General features: G+C 48.4%; 1 pseudogene; it reads right to left on the minus strand.

Annotated features, from left to right (window-relative positions):
• The window catches only part of LOC119339450, an 18,206-nt pseudogene extending 11,646 nt beyond the window's left edge, over positions 1-6,560 (minus strand).
• Between the last annotated feature and the right edge of the window lie 559 nt (positions 6,561-7,119).

The raw sequence follows: 7,119 nt of genomic DNA on the forward strand, positions 1-7,119 counted from the left end.
TACAATAAATTATTACACATCATTTCTTCCCTTGTGTCCCTGCTTGCTTACGATTGTGCCGTATCCATGGAGCATCCTCATCATTTAACTTAATGCTTGGGTCGGTGTTCACTTTGAAGGGCGGAATTTCAGCAAACATATTATAATCTTCTGACATGTCTGTCTTGTCCTCCACTCCCATGATGTTTCTTTTCCCTGAAAGAACAATGTGGCGCTTTGGATCATCGCATGATGTACTGATCGTTTTCTTATCTTTCCGTTTCCTCGGTTTGCTACTCATGTCCTTCACATAGAAAACCTGAGCGACATCTTTCGCTAGGACGAATGGTTCGTCAAGGTAACCAAGATTGTTGAAATCCACCATTGTCATTCCGTATTGCTGGTCCACCTTTACCCCACCTCCTGTTAGCTTGAACCATTTGCACCGGAACAAAGGGACCTTAAAGGAGGGTCCATAGTCAAGTTCCCATATCTCCTCTATGTAACCATAATATGTGACCTTTTGCCCATTCTCGGTTGTTGCATCAAAGCGGACTCCACTGTTTTGGTTGGTGCTCTTTTTATCTTGGGCGATCGTGTAAAATGTATTCCCATTTATCTCGTACCCTTGGAAAGTCGTTATAGTCGAAGATGGTGTCTTGGCCAACATGTACAGCTGATCTACAACATCATTGTCATTCATTAAATGTTTTCTCAACCAACTGCCGAAAGTCTCCATGTGGGCCTTCCTAATCCAGGATTCAGGCTTCCCCGGGTTGTCCGAGCGTAAAATATTCTTGTGTTTCTCAAAGTACGGAGCCACCAAGCTAGAATTGGTCAGTACAGTGTGGTGTGCTTCAGTCAGAGAATGGCCGTCCATACATGTCGTTGATTTCCTTCCGATCGTGCCTTTTCCAATTAGTCTCCCCTCGTGCCGCGATCGAGGAAGACCAATCGGCTTAAGGTCAGGAACAAAGTCAACACAAAACTCAATTACCTCCTCATTTCCATAGCCCTTGGCGATGCTTCCTTCTGGCCTAGCACGGTTACAAACATATTTCTTTAATACTCCCATGAACCTCTCGAAGGGGAACATATTGTGTAGAAATACAGGACCGAGAATGAAAATCTCTTCGACTAGGTGAACCAAGAGGTGCGTCATAATATTGAAGAAGGATGGCGGGAACACCAACTCGAAACTGACAAGACATTGGATCACATCGTTCTGTAACCGTGGTAGATCTTCTGGATTGATTACCTTCTGAGAGATTGCATTGAGGAATACACATAGCTTCACAATGGCTACTCGAACATTTTCCGGCAGGAGCCCCCTCAAAGCAATCGGAAGCAATTGCGTCATAATCACGTGGCAGTCGTGAGACTTCAGGTTTTGGAACTTTTTCTCTGCCATGTTTATTATTCCCTTTATATTGGACGAGAATCCAGACGGGACCTTCGTACTGCTCAGGCATTCAAAAAAGATGACCTTCTCTTCTTTGGTCAGAGCGTAGCTGGCACGACCTTGAAACCATTCCGGATGCCGGTCATCAGGGTCTTTCAAACGTTGCTGGTCCTGCCGTGCTTCCTTTGTATCATTTGTCTTCCCATACACGCCCAAGAAGCTTAGGAGGTTCACGCAAATATTCTTCGTAACGTGCATCACGTCGATTGCAGAGCGGACTTCTAGGACTTTCCAATATTCTAGCTCCCAGAATATAGATTTCTTCTTCCACATGGCTGCGTGCCCGTCAGCTCCCTTCGGAACTGATTGTCCGCCAGGACCCTTTCCAAAGATGACTTTCAAATCCTTGACCATATCAAATACCTCAGCACCAGTGCGTTCCGCAGGCTTCGGCCGGTGATCTGCCTTGCCGTTGTAATGCTTGCCTTTCTTTCTTACTAGATGAATTTTCGGAAGAAATCGACGATGCCCAAGGTACACGTTCTTCTTACAATTTGGCAAATGTACACTTTCAGTCTCATGTAAGCAGTGCGTGCATGCATTGTATCCCTTATTTGACAGTCCCGAAAGGTTACTAAGAGCAGGCCAATCGTTGATGGTTACGAAAAGCAACGCTCGTAGGTTAAATTCCTCTTTTTTGTGCTCATCCCACACACGGACACCAGGTCTGCCCCACAGCTGTAAAAGTTCATCAACTAATGGCCTTAGGTACACATCGATGTCGTTGCCGGGTTGCTTCGGACCTTGGATGAGCACTGGCATCATAATGAACTTCCGCTTCATGCACAACCAAGGAGGAAGGTTGTAGATGCATAGAGTCACGGGCCAGGTGCTATGGCTGGAGCTCTGCTCGCCAAAAGGATTCATGCCATATGTACTTAGACCAAATCTTATGTTCCTTGCGTCAGCTGCAAAATCTTTGAACTCTCTGTCGATCTTTCTCCATTGCGTTCCATCTGTGGTGTGTCTCAACTCCCCGTCCGACTTACGGTCCTCTTTGTGCCATCGCAACAACTTGCCATGCTCTTTGTTCCTGAACAGACGTTTCAACCGTGGTATTATAGGAGCATACCACATCACCTTGGCGGGAACCCTCTTCCTGGGTTTCTCGCCCTCAACATCGTCACCAGGGTCATCGCCTCTAATCTTATAACGCAATGCAGTGCATACCGGGCATTCATTCAAATTCTCGTATTCACCGCGGTAGAGGATGCAGTCGTTGATGCATGCATGTATCTTCAGAACCTCTAAACCTAGAGGTAGACAACCTTCTTTGCTTCGTACGTACTGGCGGGCAACTCGTTATTCTTTGGAAACATATTCTTCAACATTTTCAGCAAGTTTTCAAATGCCGAGTCAGCTACACCTGCCTGTGCCTTCCATTTCAGCAAATCCAGTGTGCAGCCCAGCTTTTTCAGACCATCATCGCATCCGGGGTACAACGACTTTCTGTGATCCTCTAACATGCGATCCAAATTCTCCCTCTCCTTTTCAGTTTTGCAGCGTCTCCGTGCATCAGCAATGGTCCGACCAAGATCATCAACGGTCTCATCACGTGCCTCTTCTTCACCTTCACCTTCACCTTCACCTTCACCTTCCCCTTCACCTTCCCCTTCACCTTCCCCTTCACCTTCAGCATCCTCCATGAAAGTATCACCGAAATGAGCAAGATAGCTTTCATCGATGAAATCATCCCCTTCTTCATCTTCTTCCATTATAACCCCTCTTTCTCCATGCTTGGTCCAACAATTATAGCTTGGCATGAAACCGTGCCGAAGCAGGTGCAGGTGAACTTCTCTTGAGGAAGAGTAACCCTTCTGATTCTTACAGTCAACACATGGACAGATAACAAAACCCTTCTGCTTGTTCGCATTAGCCACTACGAGGAAATCTTTCAAACCCGTAGTGAACTCGCGGGAGAGTCGGTTACCGTACATCCATTGCCGATTCATCTGCATTATTATAATATAAAATATATAATTAACCATCATGCATTTGTTAAACTAACTAGCTATAAACAATAGAAATTAAACAATGAACAACACACATGCATATTTTATCAATGACACAAATGCATGAAAGGTTCAAGTTGCTAACCGCGATCGAGGAGGAACCTCAAGTGTGGCTCCAACACTTCATATCATGTTTGTTTCACGCTGTTGGGCATTTCATCAAACACCTTGTGTGAATAAGAGGAACCAAAAGCAAACCTACACCCCCTTGTGAAGAGAAGTGGCACCAAATGGCTAAGTGAGTGCGCTGAACTGGTATATATAGAGGAGGAGCTTTAGTCGCGGTTGGCCAGGCCAACCGCGACTAAAGGCCTTTGGGCACCTTTAGTCGCGGTTGGCCTGGCCAACCGCGACTAAAGCCCCTCACGTGCACCAGCTGGCCACCGAGCGCCCTGGCCCAAGCCTTTGGTCGCGGTTCGTTTGCCGAACCGCGACTAAAGACTTCATTAGTCGCGGTTCCTACAGTTTCGCGACTAATGGGGCTGGACGGAAGCCTCTTTTTCTACCAGTGCCGGCTTCAATCAGCGACGCCGCGCGGCGGCGCAGACTCCATCCAGCTCAGGCGCAGGCAACGTAGATCGCATCAGCACGAGTCAACGACACCAGGCGCTAAGCGAAGAAGAGGCGACCCGGCCAAAGCGGCTGCTTCGAGCCGGCGTCCACCAGCGGACGCCTCGCGCGCATCCGGACGGCGGCAATACCGGCTACTCGCCCGGTCCGCACGGGCACCCAGCCACCAATGCGCACGCATGGAGGCGGCTATCCGATCTGGTGGTGAGTACGATCTAATCGAACCGGCTTCTCCAACAGCACGACATCAACTTCAGGCCAGGGACTCCTCGCACATGCAAGGGCTCCGTTCCGGCGCACAGGAGTGCATCAAGCGGCCGCCACCAACAGCAGCGTTCTCTCGATATGCACGTGCCCATGGTACGACGCACAACTCCTGGAGGCCAGTACCAGCAATCGAGCTCCACCAGCACGCATCAGCACCGGACTCCAGCGAGAGGTTACGTTGCACGAGGCGCCATGTCTCTGATCACGGGAGGGTACCTCACCGGCATCATCAGCGACCGGAGCACCGAGCGACCTACACCGAGCCTTCTGAACCAGACACGAGCCGTCCGAGCGAACTACATCGAGCGATGCGTCGAGCTTACACCTACGCGTCTACAGACGCACCGGCGGCTTCAATGGCGATCGATCAGATCTCCCGTCGTCAGCTGTGACTCGAGTCGCTACATCGACTTCTTCAGTTTTAGCGACTGCGCCAACAAGCCGAACTACACCAAGCCGAACACATCTGCACCGAGCCGGCCTGCTGCAATTGCATCGACATCTACACAATCGATCGACACCTCTGCATCGACCCTGTGCCACTTCATCGACCTGTACGACTAGCCCGTCTGTGAGCCAACATACTTCATCGACCACACCTACGAGAAGCGACCTCAATATGCATTGTTCACACGCCAGGCCGGTGTGAAACGAGATGCAATTCTTCATCGACTTCTTCAGCACGACACGGCATCGACACCCCGTCGCCACGAGGGACGCCTCCAAACGACGCATCATTGTCGACATGTCGCTGCACCGCCGACACTTCATCGCCAAGGTCTTCATCAACATGGTCTTCACCAACTTCATCGTCGACACACCGCCACCGTCCACAGGATGGACAACTAGCGTCCTCTGACAGATTTTTTCTGCAAGACGCGACCATGACGACGGCATCGACCGCGTCATCCACGACAACACAACTTCATCGACACGGCGTCACTACAGTGACGACCCTAAATGGCCACACGGTTCTGGCAAAACCGATGTGTGCTCGATGGGCTTCTTCCGGTCTTGGCAAAACCGGCGGACTCATCGCCGACGGCATCCTCTGACATCCGCAAGGTGTATCGTCCACGTCTGCAGCCCCGTCATAGCGCATTTTTTTTGCGCCTTCGGCTTTGTGCGGCTTCATCATCCGCAACGACCACACCATCGACCATGGCTACATCACCCTGACCGGCTACCTCGACATCGACCACACGGCTACGTCTAGTGCAACTCATCGGCAACAGCTCCAGTCAACAGCGTCCGCGTCATCACTAGCGTCCACGCCACTTCCGCTGTGACTGCGGGAGGGAATAGAGGAGAAGGCATGAAGGCACCAGAAGGGGACGCAGTCACCGCCCTAGGTGCCAATCCATCAGAGACGCAGTTGCTGATGGCGCGGCGGAGAAGACGACGAAAGCGCAAGACTTCAAATCCGGTCGTACTCGTCCGCTTCACTCCCGCTATGACTGAAGGGGAATGTTAGAAGTATAATTATGTTTAAGTTAGAGATTAGGAGTTAGAGATAGGATTGGTTTAAACCATGTACAACTTGTCCCCTACTCCAAGTCTCTCTCACATATTGTACTCTATATATATCCCACACCTGGGTCAGATCAATACAACAACAGAATTATTAGCCATCCTATAATTTCTACATTTCTCACCCGCAAGTTATAAACAGGAGTCGAATTTGTAGGGAGAGCTTTCAGCAACCTCAGTCGGTTCGTAGAACCAGCCTTGCTGTTTCACAAAAATAAATGATATTTAACAACTAGAGTAAGGCAAACCAAAGCAGCCTTTTACAAGGGAGCCAACCAACTTACGTGTCATCCATCTTCAGGGCCTTTGTGCTGGACGCAACATCCCAGAGTTTAACAGTGCAATCAGCCGATCCAGATGCAAGCAATGCTCCCTCGCAGCTATAAAACAGAGGAAGAATTGTTGAACTAAGATAATTCTTTGGTATAGCATATTAGCATGAAATTATGGTAATCATGCTTCTCCAAAAACTAAAAAAACATAATCCCTCCGTTGCAAAAACATTTTATATTGTGGGACGGAGGGAGTAGTAGCTACACAGAACAACACAGCATGACTAGTCACTGGAAGAGAAAATATGTACACTCCAAAACAGTACAGACGGAAGCGCTCATACATATGCGCATACACTCACCCATATGAACGCACACACGCACACCTTGCCCCCTATGAGCACCTCCGAGAGACTGAACCGGCATGTCATCTTGAAATTTATGAAGTTACCGTAGGTGCCTCGTCATCGACGGAAACGTCTCCTCCCACTGAAAACGCATCGCCGAAAATCCTAAAATAAATCCAGAAATAATACGAGCACCAGGACTTGAACCCTGGTGGGCTGGGGATACCACTATCCCTCTAACCATCCAACCACATGTTCGTTCACAAAATGAAAGAGAGTTGTAACTACGTGCGTGGTTTTGTGTTTGCCTATATTTATATGCTTCTTGCATGTGGATCAAGAAATATTTGTTTTCTGCCTTTCGCAAAAGGAAAAAACATTATGGATTAGTTTTGTATTAAGACAAACATCAATCTTCAGTGTTTGTAAAGTTTGATGATGTTTATAGAAGACAAGAGTCCATATTTCAATCATGAACTCCCACAAATGTCTAAGAATCAAAACTGAACTTTGAAATTGTCTAAGTTAATTACAACCCGGGGCTATCAAAACCGGTCAAGTTTCAAACATGCCCTCTCTTCAAATCAGTTTTTATTGAGTTGGAGTAGTTTGATCAGGTACCGCTCAGTCAGGCTCTGTGCAATGGTAGATGCTTGGACAGGTGCCAGAGAAACAAAAAA

Source organism: Triticum dicoccoides, chromosome 7B, assembly GCF_002162155.2.
Source record: "Triticum dicoccoides isolate Atlit2015 ecotype Zavitan chromosome 7B, WEW_v2.0, whole genome shotgun sequence".
NCBI classification, from domain to species: Eukaryota; Viridiplantae; Streptophyta; class Magnoliopsida; order Poales; family Poaceae; genus Triticum; species Triticum dicoccoides.